Genomic DNA, 21,374 nt, shown 5'->3' with positions numbered 1-21,374 from the left:
AAGCAACTTTTTTTTTTTCATTTTTGTGGGTTGCAAGAGCAGGAGAATTCTAGGCAAGGTACTGCAGGCTTCTCTTCCATCTTATCTGCAGTGTTTTCTTTCTCTATTTTTTCTTTTTCCTTTTCCTTACTTCACACAGGTTCTGATGTCAAACTTATCATGAGAAATAAACCGAAGAACACATTAGGGCTTACTTGACAAGAATCTAAGGCCTAAAAATCTGGTTGTGCTTGCTTCGTCTAGGAAGAAAGAATAGCTGAAGCTCAAAAGCTTGTACTTGCTTGTTCTCCTCAGACATTCAGAGCACCATTCTACATTTATTGCATAAACTCCATTAAAAAGATTCCCTTCAGAGAGGCGCATGCTATGGTAGGACACTAGAGAGATAAAGGGGCTTTGCCACACATGCCTTCATAAATGGTCCATATTACCATTAAATAAGGCCTTGCACACCCAAGCGTAAAAGCATAGCTTCTGACTCAATAGAAACACTGTCATAAACCTTGTAAGCTCATGGGGTTTATGGACTGAGTGGAGCCCAGGGGATTAAACTACTGATATGATAATTAGCCTGGCATTCAATGCTGCTATCTATTATGTTAGGCAAATAAACTATTTACTGTGTAAACGAGTTTTAATGTTCTTTTTCACACCTGGAGTCAAGTGAAAGATTAGGAAACAGCTTTAACCTATGGAGGAAAAAAATACGGGAAGGGAAGCAAGAAAGCTATTTGCCACGATTTTGTTAATAATCATTTCAGGTGTATAAATATAGCAGCTTGCCAAGCCTTTGGCTGTCAGAGCAGTGTTTGTGCAATAGCCCAGCTTTATACTAATTTTTACCGCCCAGCTCTTAGGAGACCTGTGGAGAAAGGTGACTCGGTATTTAAAGCCTTGACCTAAGACTCAGGAGACTTTTATTCAGAGCTTTCTGCTGCCTGCACAGATCAATATAGTTCTCTCTCTACTTCTGCTCTTCATATCAGCAGTTATAAGGTCTTTAGGACATAGGAATTCGATGCTTGTTTGCTGTTTGGGATGATGAAGCATGATTTTGGTGGAACCTCAGGGCTCTAGTATGACCACCCATTAATTTGAAAAAAAAAAAAATAGAAAGAAGTAAAAAGAACAAGTGGCTGATGGACAGAGTACAACAGAGGTGGCTTTCTTGCTCTTCGAGGTGGATGCTCAGGTGTTCCCTGCATGTGGCTGGAGTACATTGGGAGCTTTGCACAGCTGAATCCTGGTTAGCAGTGTTCTGATATGTCTCTCAGGCTGGAGGACATTGCTACTGCCTTATAAACCAAGTACAGCATTTCTGCACAACATGTCTTATCTGAAGAAAAAAGATAACAAGTCGGGATTGAAATTCTTCCAGAACTTTGACATCTTGCTTAATGCTGGTATAGTAGAGACTCACAGCAAGGATCAACACTGCACAAAATGAGAGCCACAGGAGCACAGGCAATCCAGATGATGACCTGTCATCTACTGAACGGTGATGAAGAGAAAAAAGAAAGCAGCATTATTTTAGTGTCATCTTAAACACTTCCCAAATTTGACCTCCTGCTGATGCTTTTGTCCCACTTCTCTGGGAACAGCAGGGTACACAAGGCTCTAGTTGATGCCTAATTCAACAGGCATCAGTTAAGTGACAGTGAGTCACACCTCCTGATAAAGGGTGATGAGTATAAGAGATCTCATCTAATGGAGCATTTAAAGAGTTTAATTATATACAATAAGAATAGGATTACCATAGCTAATGTGTGATCTCAAGTTTCCCTCCAGCCAGCATTTTTTATATCTTTATACTGTTAAGTTAAATACTAGGAGAATATTAAGCTACCTTGTCTAATTATTTAATGTTTACAAATGTTCCACAAGATCTAGATTTCTGTCTTTTTCACTCAGCTTGTTTAGGGCTCCTACTAATTACAGTAAGAACCGAAATGTGGCTCCATTAACCTAGAGGCATATTTAGAACACTCTGGCAGGTTTAACCTCTCTCTAAGTGCTAGGTGTGTTAATTACACTGACACATCCTCTGCACTTGCTCTTAAGCAGGAGGACACTGTAAACATTTTTCTTGCATTTAAAATGTAGTTCCAAGTATGTTTAAAGTGCTATAGGTCAGGCACAGTACATGTGTAGAAATCAACATTTAGCTCACCAGCATCCATGCCCCAGCCCATGCACATGTGTGTCCATCCATGGGCCTTGTTTGATTTAGATCTGGCCGCTCTGTTTGACTATATAGTCACTGCACAATCAGTATTATTTTATAAAGCACTTTGAGTATTAGACATGCAGTATAAAGCCAAATTCATGCCTGAATAAAGACTTGTAGTGTGCAGCTATTTTCCTGCCATATGCACATAATCAAGAAGGAGATAAAAATGCGGTGTGTATTATTATGGGTAAAGGGCCAACATTAGTTGTAACATATTTAAATTAGCTGCTACCATGAGCCCTGGAATACATACCAGTCAATTAAACTGTCATACAGATGTACAGAGAGGAAGGTGAAAGTCATAAAACCAAGCAAGTAACATATAATAATGTATCAAAAAGTGTACGGGGAAAATGTAAAATGTTAATAAGCAGTCATTTTATAGCTAACCAGAAACCAAATCAATGTCTCATAATAGATCTGAGTGAATTATTTGCAGCAAATAATGTATTCAATTTAATTTAGCACTTCTTTATGTTTGCAAATTATCTGTAGGCAGACTTCAATTTTTATAAATTTGTTTATTTGGCATTATTTTGTGAACAGTTTATATGAAGGTATTTTGCCAGTGAATTATTCACCACTTTCTGGTTTTGCAGAGATTTGGGATTTGGAAGTCGGCATTTCCTTTGTGTGATCTCCCACACCACATAATACAGCTCTCAGCTGGGTGGCCGCTTGCTTTTCAAAGCATGGGGCCTGGCTGATGAGCATACCTGGTAACAGGGAAGCTTTCTTGTGAGAGCTAAACATCTTTTCACATCAACTCTGTTCTGTGAATAGCTTATAACCTTTTTCAATCTTGTGAAAGTTTTTTTCCATATGAAATTTCTGAGTGATCTAGGGTGCAAACTTGCCTTTTCCTTATATCATCTCAATTAGGGAGTATGTTCAGTCCAGGAACAGAAAAAAAGTAATGTGGAAGAATAATCCCACCCACAAAACAGTGAGAGCTATGCTCACAACTGCTTCAGCACATCACTATAATTATGTGCTTAAATGCAAGTTTGCTCTTTTCTATATTACAGATATAAAATTAATGCTTAAGTTTGTTAGTTACGTTGCTTGCTGGAACAGCACACTCAGCAGTAGCTATGTTCCCAGCTTAAGAAAAAGGCATGTCATCTGCACTGCATACAGCAGGTGCTAGACTTCGGCCAGGGCCTCTTGAATGGTCATCATCATAAGAACATCCAGATACATGCGTTTGCTTGAGGGTCAGTGAGGCTGGCTGGCCTCAAACACCCTTGCAAACAAAGAGAAAAACAGATTATTTTTATTATTTCTACCCTGCTGCCAGCATGTAAATGAATTGTCTCTTTCCCACATACGAAAGTCAGCAGGGAGAACTATTGTTTCGCTTGGGGTGCTTTCTCTGCATATCTTAGTGAAAAACCTGTACCTATTCTATTGCCATAAAATATATTAATTATATTTAAACTAAAAATAGCTTCAGGGATTTCATTTTCGTTTCCACTATTTGTGATATAAGATATCTTGTTTAAAATACTGCACCTGACCTCATCAACACCTTGTGCTTCATATGCTGAGAAAAAAAAGCAACAACCACTGGCGGTATGAAAGGCTTTGTATACAGAGGATATATTTGCACAGTGCATCACAACAGCTACAAAGCAAACTCAGGTTAGTGCCATGGATGGCTCACAGTCATAATGTGAAACTTCAACTTACCCACTATGTAGTCACAGCAGGAAATAGCTAGAAAACAGAATGAAAATGTTCTTACATGCTTATAGATGCTGGGCTGAATCTTACACCACTTCTGACTCTACAGATTTATGTCAGATGAGGATCTACCCACTCCATGAAAACATGCAGATGGAGGTGTACTTCAGGAAAGTGAAAAGAATTATTGTATGGGGGGTATTCAGAAACAATTTGCTGCTATTTTGGGGAGGTCAGGAGTCAGCTCTCATAAAAGAAGACCTCCCATTTTACATCATTTCTAGAAAGGAAAGGAGGTAGAAAAGCAGTCTGGGAAAAGAATGAAAGCTAAGAAAGCAAAGCCCACTGTCAGGTACAACTTTCATCTGACAGTATCCTGGAACTGCCTCTGCTTGGCAGCCGAGGCCCAGACACAATCCACTATGAAAAGTCCAGAGAATGGAAAAATTTCAGTTGGGCCAGCGACCTTCATCTTTCTGGCCTCTATGTTAATAATGTTGTGTGTACAATCAGCAAATCATCTAAATCACAGGCTGTTTGCAACAGAGAATATTGATTATGGACTGGGACATTTCTAATGTCTTAATGGAAAAGAGTCAGTGTCTTCTCCATCCTTGCAGTTCCCTGGGCATGATGCATGGCTGTGCTGAAGTCAGAGCCAGTGGGAGATACACCTGGTCCCCCCTGGTTGGACTGGCTTCAGCAGTGCTTAAGGGGGGGCATAGGCTCTGGCAGGGAGCTGAAGGATGTACTAGCTCTCATTAAAATCCTTCTCTAGAGCAGTCAGATGAGCTTTGAAGTATTTATAGCTGACTCACTGAGTGCAGAACTGGAGTTCAGTTTTGACAGGAAAGCCCAGGTCATGTCAACAACCTTGTCAAGAAACAGCTTTTCCCTCCAGCATTAGGAGGTACCACAAATGACATATTGCAAAACCAGTAAGAGGTTTGTTTACAAACACATCAGCTGATGTTTTCAAAAACAGGGCAGCAGTCCAGATAGGGGGCTGACACAGAAATTTTACCATTCTCTCACCTGTGTTTTTCCTGACCAGTGTACCAAAACTATACAATTTTAGCCCCCTAACAATACATAAAATTTTTCTCAGTTGGGTCAGCTTGTGAAAGTCAGAATGAAACAACAGTTCTTATCTGGTTATGGATGGTATCACTAGCAGAAGTATAAACTGGATCCTTGTGCTAGACCTCTGCCTGAAGTCACCCCCAGCTGACCAACCTGCAGACTGTTATTTTGGCTCAGAAACGAAAGACCAGAGATTATGTTAGCTATATCATTTGTTGAGTGCTCTAATTGGCAGAAACTGTTATATCTTGGCTGCTTTTAACCCCAGTGGGCCAGCTAGGCTCAGATCTTTACTATTGTATCCCATGGCATGCATGCTGCTCAGAAACATGAACAGGCTGGTTTCCTCCCCACCATTACATCTTAGTTACCCAGAATGACATTAGTGTATTCACATTTGGTCTGAGATCCTTTAGTATGAGTGGAAGCATCGTGCTGGGGTAGACCTGAGGCTCAGCCAAGCCCATGGTCTACAACGATCCCTGGAGTGGATGACTCATGAGTTCACCCAGAGAACAGCCCTGAGGCTTCTCTAATGTGGTACAGGAGCCTGTATGTTCCCAGAGGAGGCAAGTAAATGGACCAAATGCAATTCTGTCTGTCCTCTGCTCTGAGCTGAGCTCAAAATCACAAATAACTTTATCAGAAGGGGAAGCTTATGTGGACAGACATGTTCTAAGCTAGAAAGTTCATGCCAAAAGGCATAATAGCATGAGCATACCATATTCAGTGACTTCTTCTGGCTCACGAAATCGAACTCTTCTCTCTGGTTTCCGCTTTTCCCCCACAGCTTGATCTGCAGGTTGCCTTTTCCTCAGTATTGAAGGAGGATAGCTACTGTCATCTGTCTAAAGAGTTGATCAAAACACAAAGAACATGGACATTTAAAATGGAATAATGAAACTGGGTGAAGCTTTGAGCTTTTGTTGCTATTACCATGTCCCTCAAAGGAAATTATATTAAACACATCTGTTTGGACATTTATAGTCAAATGACTGTAATATTTATAGCAAGATAATATGGATATTACTTCATTGTCATGGATCTTCAGTACTCTATTCTAAAGCTCTCTTTTAAGGTTGGTCAAAGTAACAGCAAAGTGTTCAGAAAGGATTTCTCTGATTTGGAATGAACAGTTACTGAACAGCCCTGAGGTAGAAGGACATAAATGTGATACAAAAAATATGAGCTATAATATTGATAGCACCTTTGAAATGTTCTTCGAAGCTAAGCATCTCGGTTCTCAGCGCAGTGTTGCCATTTCAACAACTGAGGCTATGCAGCAGTCTTGGGTTTAGACACTACCCTGGTGGGTATGAGAATGTAATTTGTTTGCACTTTGATATCACAGTTCTGTTGTTGTTCTGATTTTTTTGCTTGGAAGTCACACTCAGGCCTTGATAACAGAATCAGATTGCTGTGGATTCTGCCAGATGACAAGAAACAGGGCTGCAGTAATAGTAGTAAGTCCCTCTTCTGTATAGTCATACTCCCACAGTCAGCTCCCCAGAGTGAATCTTAGAAAACCAGAGATTCTCCACATTTTGCTTACTTTAAGATTGAAGTAATCTTTTCTATGCCTTTTTCTCCCTTCCCTCTGTTTCTCTGCTAGGTAAAGTGTATTATTTTCAGATTATTTGTTTGCTCCTTCTAGTCACTGTCCCTGCTTCTTATTTTTCCTTTGTGCGCCATTTCCCCACTCAGTGATTGCATTCTCCTTCCTCCATGTTTTTCTTCCTGCTTTAATATTTATACTCTTCAATGCCTGCTACTTTTGCCCATTTTTAGACTCAAACACCTTCACCCTATACCTTTTCTCTTTGGATGTTTTCTCCACACTTACCATTTCTCGTACCTATTCATTGTGCTGCAGAAGCAGAATTAAGTCCAATTAACTACAGGCTAGGGGGGTCAGACCCCACAATACAGAGGATAAGTAGATTTCTCTATGCATAACACTGGATAATCTCAGAAAAGGACATAACATAACCAGCAGGAACTGCCATGGAGTAAGGAAAGTCTTCAGCTTTGATACCTTCTCCTGAGGGATTTATGAAACAGATTTTGGCTTAATTTTTCACTATTAAAGATTTTCTTTCTGATCTTGGGGTCGTATAAGCATACATACCACCTCTGTCTCAAGACTGGGGACAGGGTTTGTTGGAGCTATGTGGTTTTTATTCAGGAGCTCAGAAGCTGGAACACCCATCCAGGTTATGGAAAATCTAGATTCAACTTCTGTGTAAGTCCAAAGGAATATGAACCAACATCTCTTAAATACATGCCCTCATTATCAGAGCTATGTTGCACACATGGCAGCAGGGAATCAGTTGCTGCCACTGAAGCTGTCTTGTTTGGCCTTGAATAATTAAATGTTCATTGAGTTAAAGAAAGAAGGAATGAAAGAATGACTTTACAGCTTGGTGTTTGGGTGCTCCCCTCGGGGTGGGAGAAGTCTGCTACTATCCTTGCTCCAATGAATACTTAATATGAAATACTTAAATATTCATTGGAGCAGTCAGTGGGAACAGGATCTCTCATCTAACAGGTGAGTACCCTAATCACTCTGCTATAACCACACACACACACTTTCTGGCATAATGAATATTTAATTATTCTGTGTAAAATGAAACGGGTTTAGGGAGACACAGCCCAGCTCAGGCTAGCAGTGGTTATAGCTTTAGCTAGGAGGGCTCCGTCTGTGGCACAACCAAGTAAACTAAACTTTATATTTGAAGAGACTTAAAACAAGTGTTGCTTTTGTCCATATGAGCTTTTCCAAACACTTAGCAGCAACATCACATCAGGAGAGAAAAGCATTAAACAACTAGCTGGTTGGGTAGCACCTACCCAAGGAGGACCTTAAAGAGGAAGTAGTATTCACAATATTTACTAAACTTTAATAACTTATGGAAATCAAAGCTGTCAGAAGTAGTGATGCATTCTCCCTTCAGACAGAAACCTGGTCTTAACATACTATGACAAGAGCTCGAAATGTATTAAAGTACTAGTCAGTAAATTACATGCCCTTAAAAACAAGCCATTTCTGAAAAGCTCCGGGTGTTGGACATAAGGACTTTACTGCCCATCAAGAGATTACTTACCAGCAGCTCCTCTGCACTAGGATCAGAAGGTGGGGCTGGACATATTTGGGACATGTACTCTGGATGCCAACATGAAGCCTCCCACACGAGGCTTCAGTTAGAAAACCACTCGCTCAAGAAAATGAGAAGGATCAGGGAAAAGCGTCTGGAAATCCCTCTACAGTGAAGACTGAGCAGGCAGTGCCACTGAGCAGATGGGAGCAGCAGCAAATGACAAGGGAGTGGAAAGAAGAGTTTCCGCCCTTCATACCAGTGTTGGCTTGGGAAGGATGACGTTACTTGAAATGTACTCAGTAGCCAAAAATAGCACATAGTGATAATACTGATTGTGCAGCTGGAAAGCAGGGCTTCCCTGGCAAATGCAAAGTTCTTCAATGGAGCAAATCGCAGATAAACACCTACATATTTATGTGTGTAATCGTGAAGTTGAAGCTGTTCCTTTTTTTTTATAATTATTGATGCATTTCTGTGATCATGGTGATCTCCTTTCCAGAAGCCATCCCCAATCTCAAAAATCTTGCAAGTGGGATTGCTTATAATCCTTCTCCCATTCAAAATATGTGAGTAAAGCCATCAGGAAATAATACAGATGTAGTGGGATTACATATATCTCTCTTCGCTATAGTTATGGCCTCACTTTATATGCTTTACAAATTTGATCCATTATTATAGTGATAAAGTGGGATTTTAACATTAGACATTTCTACAGATATTATAATAAGATTATTGATAAGAAAAGAGGTGATTTACTGCTCAAGAGGCTTCAACAGCCCCTTGTTAAATGCTGAAGGTTGGTCATCATCAAATACGCAATTTCCAGTCAGAAATACGTAGCATGTCTGCTGAGATATGGTGGTTTGCTGTCTCTAGAAGCAGAACCATGAACATTTTTTGTGGTTCTTTTCCTGGAGCTATTTGTTTGCTGTGACATACCTAAAGTACTCAGTTTTGTGTTATTTTCCAGGTGGTTGCGTGGATTCTCCCATGGCATGCTCAGAACGGTCCTTGGTTTGCACCAACCCAGTAGAGCGAGGGTTGCAAGATGCTTACATTGGCACTAGGAAACACAGGGCACAGCAGCTCTGTGGGTTTCACTGTTTAAATCTTCCTTTCAGAGATTCAGGAAGCAGGTGAGTAGATGTGAAGGGTTGGGATCCTGCCCCAGAGAAAACCAGGCCAGCACAGCAGTGGAGACCCCTTGCTGTGGCTGATGTGGGCTCAGCAGCTCCCTTGAGACTTGCTGCCCTCTGCCAGATCAGCCTCTGCACAGATCTGCAGTGCTTGCAGGAGCTACTGTCCTCAAGCCCTTCCCTTCCAGCTGTGAAAGCAGTGTCAGCATGGTGGAGAACAGATTTCACTAGGCTGGGGGTCTTCACTGAATGTACCATATCTAAAAGCCACTTGGAGAGAGTCACCTTACCTTCTCTTTCCTGTACATTGAGGTGATGGAGGGCTTTTCCTCATGCTGCAACCGGCTCACAGCTGCAGGGCGTGTGAAACATGCTCTCAAAATCCCCTCTCTGCTGCGTCCTGCAAGTGTTTCACAGCAGTTAATTTGGGGTATCTAAGCTAAGCTTTTGGTGGGGGAAGTGTTAGTAGTAGATTCTAGACAGATTGTTGACAAAGCCTTCCAAACTGTGGTCCCTCACTTCTCTGGCTCTTCGTTCCTCCTGTTGTGGAAATCACTTGCTACTAATTCATATAAGAAAATTTACCTGCCTACTTTGGCCAGCAAAACTGATAAAGGTGGGAAGACAGAAGTCAGACTCTAGCCTTCATCTGGCTTTGACTTCCTCCATGTGAACTATCTCATTTATTTTTATCAGTGACATCCAGCAAGGCACATAAGAAGGTCTTGTGCAGGTCTTATTCTTGCAGAGCGGCATTGAGCTTGTGAGCCTTCAGACCTGAATGAAAAACCTTGTTCCTATCTTTTTCACAGAATCTGGTTTTATTTTCAAGAAAGGTCTTATGCTTTTCTAAACAATTGGTCAGAAACTTTTTGGTATTTTCTTAAAAAAAAAAATCTGCAGAAAAGTTAAAAGGGTTGATTGTTTTTGAGAAATGGACATATGGAGAGAACATTTATCATTTTCAATGCCAGAAACTATTTCTTTTCAGTTCTAGATTCCCCTTAAATATAAATATTTTTTCTGTTACTTTGATTGAAAAATAATTGAGCAGCTTATAAAAGTTTTAATAGAAGATTCCTATCCAAGTGCTAGGAATGGTCATTTCATAATACCAGTCTCACTTTTATCCCACAATATGTTAATCATGTTGATAGTAATGGTTGTAAATGCTTGAATAATTAGTAGTTACCTGGGCAGTCAAATTCCAGTGAATAAGGATGTCAGGAGTTCAAACCTCATAACAGGGACAGATCCATTCCTACTAAGTCCTTTTGATTGCGGTTTAACAACCTAAAATTGGATATGCATTAGGAATAAAACACAGTTTAATGCATGAAGTGAAAGATTCCAGGAAAATAACTTCACTAGCCTCTGCAACTATTGGTAATAAATAAGAGCTACAACAGTAAGATAATTTCTGCTTTGGAAGCTGGAACAATTTCCTTTAATATAAACTTCTTTTTAAAGTAATATTTTTACTTTGCTTTGACCTTATTTCATGCAACATATGCCAGAATCAAAGCTGGACAATGAATTAATAAATAAATAATTTAGCTGATGAGTGTCACTTTTATTTCTTTCAGTCAATTGTTCACAAGTTGACTTTTGTGAATGTATTCATTATTCAGTTTTACTCAGTAAATAATTTCTAGGAGTAATTCTTTGCCTGTAGATTGCTTGGAAGCATTTCACTGTGAATAGTAAAAATCTATTCAGGCTTTCAATATAAGACAAACTAAAAATATCTGTAACTACTGGTGGAGTTCTTAAACACAAACAATATACTGCAATCTTAATGAGCAATACCAGCATTTTCAGGAAGTCCACTACTTCCCATGGTGAATAGAGGGGAAAGCAGCATCTCACCTGTCTTTGTTGTGCTGACTTTAAATAGTGTACATTGTATATGCAAATAAGTTTTTGCAAGAAAAGGGTTGCTTAAATGGTCGAAAAACAAAATAAGCCTGAACAAAACATGATTGACTTCCCAGTGAATATATAAACAGTCCACACAAAGGAACTAACTGCATAGCAAGTATTTTCCTGAAGTATCCCAATGGAAGATGTCTAGGAAATAAACGTAACATGATAAAACTAATTTACACTCAGAGAATAGCTGTGTAACCATATGAACTCTTTTTCCATTTCCTTCTGTGGGAATAAATATTTCAGACAAGCAAAGTACTTTGTAAATGATGCCTTTGTGGGGATTTGTCTGGTCTGGTCCAATTATTCTGAAACCTAGCAATTTTCTCCTATCATTGAATCTGGTTTTATTGCAAATAGGGTCATAGAAATAGTCACTCATTGCAATAATGGACTTCGTTTATCTTAACTATTAACACTTCCAGTAGGTTTACACACACGTATATATTCAATATTTATGGATATGCACAGTGCATATATATTAATAATGAAGTAACTTTATCTCCAACAATCTGAAAACAAAATCACGTAATACCATACAGTGTGGGGTGCAGTGGTAACTGGAAGCAGCATATCAGGATAACAGAACAGAAAAGGAATAAATAAATTAGGAGGGAGTCTTCCATATCTGCTTCAACTTCCAGAGTGTCAATTGAGCCTTTGTTCAATATTCCACCTTTTGTGGTTCTGTGTGCTCTTGATTAGTAACGTAGAGATGCACCTTTCGGCAGCAAGGTAAGTTTTGTGTTTGCCAAGAGTGATTTTCTACCAGTCAGGGGATACATCAGGAAATAAAAAGGCAAATTGCCCCACAGAGTATAATTAGATGTGTTCCTTCTTCCTTTCTCTGCCTCTGAAGAACAGATTTACTAATGAAAAGTGTGGGACACCCATAAGGTGCCATACAGCACCGCTTCTGCTCTTCAAACCTTCCATGAAGGAAAGCACTGTACAAATCCCAGCCTCAAGACAAAAATCATACCTTTGAACCGTACTTTTCAGTGTGTATTCCATGACCAAAAGGGTCATGATTAACCTCTCGTCTGATGGTCACCCCAAATGAGGCATTTTTGTGGAGTTGGGGGGAAAAAAGTCTACAATAAAGCATAATGGAGACAGAGTAATGAGTAGGAAGATGGTCTGATAACACTTGGTGTGTGTAGCCAGCTAGGCTGAAAGCAATTGACTTTATTTTCCAGAATTTTGTTAATTCCTGTGATGCCCAGAGATCTATGTACCAAGATGCTTTTGTTCTGAAGGAAGGGAAGCATGGTCAGCACAAAGAGCAACACCAAAGGTCCCTGTGATGCTACATGAAGCACCCACAAGGTTATCCTCCCAGTGAGACCTTCTCTTTGCCCTTTAGATATTATTACCCTGTGCTGCAAGTTTTCATGATCACACAGATCTATAAGTTCCCCTCTGATGCAGGCAGGCAGATCTGGGGCCGTTCATCCATGAACTGCAAGCCTAGCTTGCTACTCTTCGCAAAAATTAGATTAGGCATGATAATATCACATGCAGCCATCTGATCCAGCAGAGCAGAATTCATTTCTGAAGGCAGAGCCTTGGCAGGGCACAGAGATTTCTGCTCTGTTGGGACTGGCTAGAAATGATTTAACTCTGTTGAGAAACCTGGTCTCAATTCATCCCTGACATGAATCCTTGACTTATAAAAGGCATGTATCTGTCTCCATTTCTTTAAATTGCCTCTCTTATTCATGCGTCTTTCCGGGTAGGTGTTACAAATAACCACAAAGTACTTGTGATGATATACGGTAAACAGAGAGAGAATTTCTGGCTGCCGAAGTGAACTTTCTAAATAATTATGGAATGATTCCACATCCATTTCATAATTAGACTCCTGAGACTACAACCATGATATTATTTGTGATTCAACATACATTTTTAGCTTGGAAATGTTCCATGATCCATTAGGTTTATTCTACCTGAGGTTTTCTAATTCACTCTTATCATCCTGCCACTGGGATCTTAAATCTGAAGCATGTATTGATCTAATAAGAGTTACCAAGTAACCAAATGCTAATAGCTGGTGTTGGCTCACTGATTCCACATCAGCCAGTGGAATGTGGGAGATGGACAGGACTGGAGTGGGTGAGGTCATTCTGAGTCAGCTTTTATCACATGCTCATCATATTGCAGAAACAAAAAAGAGTGAAACTGGTACCTCTGCTTAAAGCATCTGGGCTGCTGTTGATGGCAGGGCTGCCACCAGCCATGAGATAAATGAGAAGGACGAACCCACTGCCAGCAGGAGGATGACTGAGCTGGCATAAAACAGAAAGGGAGGCAAAAAAGGCATGAAAAGAAAATCCCTTAGAAAGAGTGAAAGCAGAACTCTCTTTAGGAGTTCCATTTTAGCAGTAATTGCTTTGTGCTCTCTGTTGTGTTGACTGGGGCTTTCTGTAACAATTCCCCATTTTCCCAGTTGAGTTTCAGCCTGAGGAGAATTCAGGCTAGGATGACTGCAGTGTATAGTCTAAAAAGGGGATTAGCAGTTTTGTCTAAATCACAGATATCAAAAGGTTCCTGTTGACTTCTGTGAGACGCTGTCTGTCCTTGTGGATTTTAGAAACCTGGTTGGCAATCAGTGCCAAGCTGGTCCTGAAAAGGGCAGCAAGTGGGACTAACAACAATAGGAAGGGAATAAGCCGAGGGAACTGTGAAGCACCTAGATGCAGGCATTGCTACATATGATGTTTTGAAGGCACTGATGTAAATGCTCTTGAGCTCCATTTGCAGTGTCACCTTGGAGGGGTATTAAATCAGATTAATGACATGAAAGAAGAACAGAAAAATGGAGAAAATAGGAGATTGAAACAAAAGAAAAGACCAAATGAGTAAAATATGCATGAATTGGAAAATTTGGATGGTGATAGTGGATGATGAAGAATATAAAAACCATGTGGCAAATCTGTTTGCCATTAGCAGCTACTTTACATAATGTTAAGTCTATTAATGCTGATATTTGTTTTGGATTTAATTTACTATAATTAGTATTAAAGTCTCTCTCTTCCAGCTCTCCAAGCCCTAGAGCTTGGTGTTTTCAGAGTAAAATAAATAGGCTTAAGAAAGAGTAGTTAGTACAATTTCCAAAACTGGCCAAGTGCTTCTGGAGCCTATAGTTAATTGCATCTCACTTTAAGCTGAGGCAAGGAAACTAAACAAGGGAAAAGGCAGGCAGCACATCAAAGAACACTTGTGGACACCAGGATATACAAATGTCAGGTTGAAAGCCAGTTATGTTTTGCACAGGCAAGCTGAAGATTTGTGGTTTTGTTCCAAAGCAGAGTATGTTTTGGCATGCCTGCAGGAGTGTCGGAAAGTCCTGCTCATGCCAAGAAAATCTGTGTCTTACAGTGGGAGTAGCTGAGAGCAGGAGGGGCTCTTATTGGAGAGTGTGGAACTGGGGTCCAGCTCTGACCCCTGGCAGGTTTGGATAAGATCCTTAAAATGTAATGCCCCTAGTATGCAGGTTATTACTACCTGACCTGTAACAGTAACATCCCTCTCATTTGCTCCCATTTCTCTCTCCCTCATTCTTATCAGAAATTTGGTCTGGGACAAGGAAACCTCTCAACTTTAATATGTTGGTCAGAATCATCTCTGCTTCAACAAATGTACTTTTTCTTATCGGGAGCATTTACATCAGCATATTTTTCATCATCTCAAATGTATGAGCCTTTCAATCAGACTTCTCAATGAAACAATGGAAATTACATTGCCTTTTCCTTTAAAGCTAGACAAATGCAAAGGCAAAGAATAATCTTCACAGAACACCTATGGAGATGGTGAATTAATAGTGTCTAACAGAAGGAGAACTGAACCTGAGCTCTTGGTCTATCATATGATTCTGGCTATGTGTCTGTTCCCTGAAAAAGGCAAAACTCGCGGAGAGCTGGTTTAGCTTCTTGCATTCTCTCTTTCATGCATTATACCTGCTCTAACAATCATTTCTAAGAGAGGCATTGAGACTGGCATAATCTTATGCAGTGTAACTTGTGCGATCATTTCTTCCTGGGTATTGGAGAACTGAAAAAATTAGAACCCTTTTGGAGCATACTGAGCCAAAAGGCCCTTTCCAGTTCTAAAAGCTCTAAAATGGCAGAAAAGTGACACCAGCACTCCTCCTTCCCAGAGGAAGACCTGCTTTTGTGACTCCCCTGAGGCTGTAGAACTGAAATACCTTTTCCTGACTTTTGACATGCTTTTGGCATGTTTTATCACATGCTACACAGATAGTGCCAGAGCTGGGATATAGTGTCAGCTTCTTTGATGGAGATATTTGATAGTCCAAATAGAAAAGTTATTAGCAAGAGATTTCATAAGACTTCTTCACTGAAAATTTGCCTTCTGTTTGACTGACATGTTTTTGTTCTAAATTGTTTTCTGTGCAACATTTCTAAAAGAAAGTAAAAGGACACCTGTTGTTACCCACTGCATAACAAGGGATGCTACTGACTCTAATGAAGAGTTCTGCATGTGGAACCCAGGCAGGATTTCACCTCTGTGACTCACATCTATGGACTGATAGATTTCCAAAGCTTATCTCTGTGGGGAAATTTGGGTCAAGCTGACTTTCTACCTATATCCTTGAAAGAATACTGAAGTGAATGGAAATTTGTTAGTGCATGTGTAAGGCATTTGCTTTTCATTTAAGTAAAATAATATGATGTACAAAGACTTGGGCAGGGTACTGTTGATCCCAAAACACAGATATCATATTTCTTTTCTGACCAGAGTAATAATTTCTGTTTTCCTCTAGTTAAAGTAATGTTACTGTGAGGGGCACAGTCTGCCTGTAAGGCTGGCACACTGTTCTATTGAGTTATGGCTCTACTGGCTTCTGCCAAAAGGCCAAACAACTTCATTTCTCACACTCCCACTACTTGGTTTGCTATCACTAGCTTATTACAACTGGTGACTTTCCAGGATATTTTCCCTATGCACTGACACAGAATGTAATCTTCTGAACAATATACACTGTTTGCAGCACATGAGTGAAGAGAGTATCTGCCTGCTTTGTTACTCCTTCTTTTTAAATGAATTTTTGTCACATCTACCTATTTCTCCACAACAACACCTGATTCCCATTTCTAAGCCCAGTAGCCATGTTTGCTTCTCACCTGCTCCTCCTGCCTTGATTCCTTTGGAATGTGCTGGGTGACTTTACCTGGCATAGTGGCAGCAAATGCTGCTACCAGAGAGTGATGGGTGATCCAGGTGTTGGGTGCCTCTCCTGTTTCAGATAGGTGGGTATATCAAGAAAGACATGCTTTCTTGAAGCCTGCAAATTTTCCTTGGATGCAAAGCATATTCGTCAGTTCAAGCACATACAAAAAGCACATCTGAGACTGTAAGAGGAGTGGATTTCCTCAAACTAACACATAGGAAGGTGGCTTCTGGAGCCACCACTCTGTCATGTCTTTCAGGAGGACTTGATATGTATCAGGATCAGTATTGGAGGAGACAAGGAAGTGCCAGGCTAATCAAGGCTGGTGGGTTTGCATGGCCTTGATACACTATTCTGTGCTCACCATTGCTATTTGAGAAAAGACTCAGCTCCTTTGCCTTTACCAGATAGAAATCAAACACCTGCAAGGCAGTAAAGTAGCACTGCTTCCCTTTTTTTTTTCTGGGAATGTGCAGCACAATTAAGCAATACAGAGGTGGAATAAGAAAGAGAATTTTGAGAATCTGGATGAAGTGGCACTGATAGTTGTCACCTTTACTTGTCAGTTCAAAGTTGGATTTTGGGGCAGTGTGTAGTGGTGGATATGGCTTGGCCCTGGACAGGAGAAGCTAGAGCTCCAGTGTACCAGGTACCTCTCATTCCTTCCAACCATCTGCTTATGCAAGAGTCTTTTTTACAAAACTAAGGCTGGAGATGTCTTGGAAATGAATTCCCCTAAATCTTGGTTCTGCCCAACAGTCCATGCAGTAGTAGCTCTGACCCAAAAAAATAAAATAGCTGCTCCAGAACGTACATACAAAACCTTGTAAATTCAGACGCACACCAAAACCTTTTACTGCAAAACATTCCTGTCTGAATAATGACTCATTCACTCTAGGTGCTTTATATGAGCAAAATGGAGGTAAATTCCTGGGTTTGGGAATGGCATTGGGAAGGGAACATAGAGTTTTCCTGATACACAACAACATTAATCAGGTGATACCTCCTTTCTGGAAGCAAAAAGTGTTGTTTAGGATTTGAAATGTTGCCTACCTTGTTTTCAGCATTGATGGCAGAACAGGCTCTAGAGGAAGAGGTTGTCATATTACCTTTATACTGCTTTTAGACAATTCTAAAATGTCTGCTAATAGATTTTAATGCAGCTTCCAATAATGGATCCTAAATAACATGCTCATTTTCATAAGTCTTGTTTAAGAAGAGGGCTGTAGAAGAGCTACAGGTACTGGTAAAGAGACTGTTCCTGCCCTGAAGTCTATATAAACTGAAGGAGCAATGCCAGTTCACACTAAAGATTTGGCCCACAGTTTCCAGAGAGGCTGATTATACAACATAAAGGAAAAGAAGCCAAGAAGCCATAGCATTTTGACAGAAGCAGGTTAAGAAGTTTTATGATAGAGGCTCTCTCAACACTGGGCTATGAAGGCACGAACACAAGCCTTTTTTTTTAGACGTACCTGTTGGTCATGACGGAAAATGTTGGCAGCATCTCATACTGACATGTCTAGCTTGGGAGGCCTGCTCAGAAAAATCCTTCATCAGAGCAGCAGCTGTCTCCTTCCCCCGAGCAAATTCCTTTAAAGCTGTCAAAGATGCTGTAATCAGACTAGGTCATCAAAACCGGTCCTCCCGAGGACTGGAAATAAGATCCAGAGATGAGCATTCAGCTACATGTGTAAGGTCTAAAACACTAAAGTTTCCATTGAAAATAAATGAAGGGACTGTAATTGCTGTGAAAGAAAAGCGAAGCAATCATTGGAAGAGCCCAAAAGCTTTCAAACTACCTCCTGAAACAAAAGCAGGGATCTATGTAATGCATAACAGAATCTGATAACAGAGTAAAGCTTTCACTAGGAAACCAACTTAAGAGAACTATTAAAGCATTTGCCTGTGTGGCTCCAGGAGCTAAGGCAAATTTTAATAGAGATTTCACCACACAGTTTAGTAGTTTTATTACCAGATTAAATGAAAAAGTTTAATAAAGTAATAAAAATGGATTCTTTGTCTTCTTGATTTCAAAACATGTAACTATGGTCAATATGTTTAATAATTTGTAAAAATACTAGAACAAAGCACAATAGCCATGGTGACCACTGAGAGGGCATTGCTGTGCATTTGCACCACCTCTCATATTTGTGCTTGCATCAGCAGTTTCATGATTTTCATAAATTGTCAGTAAGAAAGAAAAAATGGTCTGAGTTACTCTTTGATGCAATGTTTACTGCTGTTCCTGCAGTTACATCTGGGATAAGTTTGGCCTGGATTTGACTAAATCCAATCTTGGATAAAATTAAAGGGTATTAGTGTATTTGATTTTAGCTGTGTTTACAGTATATTGTTTGCAGTGTCTCTGATTGTAGGTGGTTGATCCCTGGTTGAGGAATAATATTAGAATACATAGATCAAAATGTCTAATATTTCTGCAATGCTTAGGCATTACACAAGATACTGTTTCCAAAATCTTTCCTATTGGCACAATGCATGGTGCCTGTCTTGCCTTTTCATAACTGCAGCAGAAACGAGGATTAAACACCCTGCCTGGTGGGAATAGCTGGGGAAAATCACTGATTGATCTGACACTTGATGTGCTGAAGTTGTAGACAGCCCTTTGGTGCCACTGGGCTTACAGCTGCCCAGGAGGAGCAGGCAGGGCCTTGACTACTGTGGTGGGCACAGGCGAGAGGAGGGGAGAGCATGCCAGCATGTCTAAACTGAGGACAGAAGAGAGTATTTAGGGGGAAGAATCTCTGTGGGGGGAAAGACAGAAAATGAAGGTAGTATTCTCCAATGAGCTTCTGAAGAAAGATAGTTGGAGGAGAGGTTGCTGCAGCACAGGAGAGGTGGAAGTGTGCCATTAGGGCAGGGGGGATCTCTAAAGCAGTTAGGTAGACCTTGAAACAGTAAGACATGGGGAAAGCTGGGGAAAGCAAGGAGTGGACAGCAGTTCCAGGAGGTGAATCATCAGTAATATTGAGGAATCCATTCCCCGTTTCTGATCACTGTGTTTATCAAAGTCTCTGAGAGTGTTTCCCCCAGCTGGGTGTGTGCTGCTTTTACCATCTATCACAAGGGAAACTGAGGCACCAGGTTGCAAAGTGACTCATCCAAAGCCAGCAGCAGAGCTGAGTCCTAGGGTCAAGTGATTCCTCATCCCACCTCCTACAAAATACCCTCTACCAGAGACAAGTGACCTCTCTGAGATGCTACAACGAAAGGCTTCTGCAGGCTGTGAAGCTCACAACTATTGAGGGAGAACACACAAAGAATAATCAGACCATAGAAACTGTGAAATGCTGCAATGGCATCTTGACAGGCTTGAGAGCTGGGCCTGCGTGAACCTTATGAAGTTCAACAAGGCCAAGTGCAAGGCCCTGCACCTGCACTGGGGCAATCCCAAGCACAAACACAGGCTGGGTGGAGATTGGATTGAGAGCAACCCTGAGAAGAACTTGGGGGTGCTGGTTGATGAGCAGTTCAACATGATAAAACATGACCCAGCAGTGTGCACTCACAGCCCAGAAAGCCAGCCATGTCCTGGGCTGCATCAAAAGAGTGTGACCAACCGGTGAAGGAGGTGATCCTGCCCCTCTGCTCTGCTCTCACGAGAACACCCCCCTGCAGCACTGCATCCAGCTCTGGGACCGCAAACAGAAGAGGGTCATGGACCTGTTGGAGAAAGTCCAGAGGACACCACAAAGATGTTCAGAGGGCTGGAGCACCTCTCCTGTAAAGACAGGCTGAGAGATTTGGGGTTGTCCAGCCAGGAGAAGAGAAGGCTCTGGGGAGACCTTATGGCAATATTCCAGTACTTAAGGGGGCCTACCAGAAACTTGGAGAGGGGCCTTTTGCAAGAGCATGTAGTGATAGGGAATGGCTTTACACTGAAAGAGGGTAGATTCAGATTAGATATTAGGAAGAAGTTCTTTGTTGCCCAAGAGAAGATGTGACTGTGGACGTGAACACTCCCATCCCTGACAATGTTCAAGGAGAGGCTGAATGGGGCTTTGAACAATCTGATACAGTGAAAGGTGTCCCTGCCCATGACAGGGGTGTTGGAACTAGATGATCATCAAGGTCCCTTTCAACCAAAGCAATTCTATGATATGATTCTGTAATACGATATAAATCCTTTAACACTGTAGAACAACCCTGTAAAAGTTTTGCAATGAGGCAGACAAGTTTATGGAGCAGATAACAGAGAGGAGTATTGCAATATATATATATAAAGGCATATACTTGCCTGAATACCCTCAAAGAGCAACACCCACCAGAAGCACTGTGCTTGAGTGAGCTGTGGGGCTTCCTCAGCTGTTTATCCTGGTGAAGAATAATTTAACAGCTCAGTCAACTGTCTGAAGCTCAGCAGAAGAGCCACAGTGCCAAAAGCACAGGAGATGGAGCCAGTGAAATAAACACAATGCTACCTTGATTTTTTTCTGTGTCTAATTATAGACATTATGTTCAGAATTCCTGGGAGTCAATTATAACCTTAAAGTTGCTTTTCCTTCCTCAGAGGATTTGTCCTTGAGTTAAGCAACCAAGAACAAAACAAGTGTCTTTATTTTGCAGGTCCCATATCACATTATTCCCGTATCAAATCTGGCAGCTTCCAGTCTTCCCAACACTATAATTAGAGCATGATGCAGTCATCAAAATAGCGCTGACCCTCATCACAGCACTGCCCTGCCTTTACAGCTCACATCTGTCATACACATCAGCTCTTTGCCCACGCAAAGCAAGTGCATAGAGAGGATGCGGGGTTTGTATTTTGTCTGTGCCTGGCCTGCAGCCTGGGTCCACATATTGCTCTGGCCCCCATATATTTGTCCTATGTTACCGGAGGCAGGCTGTGCTCCTGTTTGCCTCTGGAATGGAAGACCCAGGTGAAATGGGGAACTGCAGAAAGGAGATACTTTAATTTGACATCCCTTCGCCCAGGATATGTCTTGAATTAATGTAGTGCATGAAACTTGGCTCTTCTGTCAACATTTCATTTGGAT

At 40.9% G+C, this 21,374-nt stretch overlaps 1 long non-coding RNA gene across 1 annotated transcript; it reads right to left on the bottom strand.

Annotated features, from left to right (window-relative positions):
- Positions 1–9,441: 9,441 nt before the first annotated feature.
- LOC133274807 (uncharacterized) lies at positions 9,442–20,927 on the bottom strand. Its single transcript, XR_009745284.1, has 4 exons — positions 20,643–20,927; positions 17,832–18,010; positions 10,426–10,526; positions 9,442–9,633 (listed from the first exon to the last, which is right to left on the bottom strand). It is a non-coding gene; the product is annotated as an uncharacterized LOC133274807 (long non-coding RNA).
- Positions 20,928–21,374: the final 447 nt, after the last annotated feature.

The sequence above is a fragment of the Pezoporus flaviventris genome, unplaced genomic scaffold (assembly GCF_033815535.1).
Source record: "Pezoporus flaviventris isolate CSIRO_AGI_PZ_B2104156 unplaced genomic scaffold, CSIRO_AGI_Pfla_v1 ptg000036l, whole genome shotgun sequence".
Lineage (NCBI taxonomy): Eukaryota > Metazoa > Chordata > Aves > Psittaciformes > Psittacidae > Pezoporus > Pezoporus flaviventris.
The sequence above is the reverse complement of the archived record's forward strand: the minus strand, read 5'-3'. Positions and strand labels throughout refer to the sequence as shown.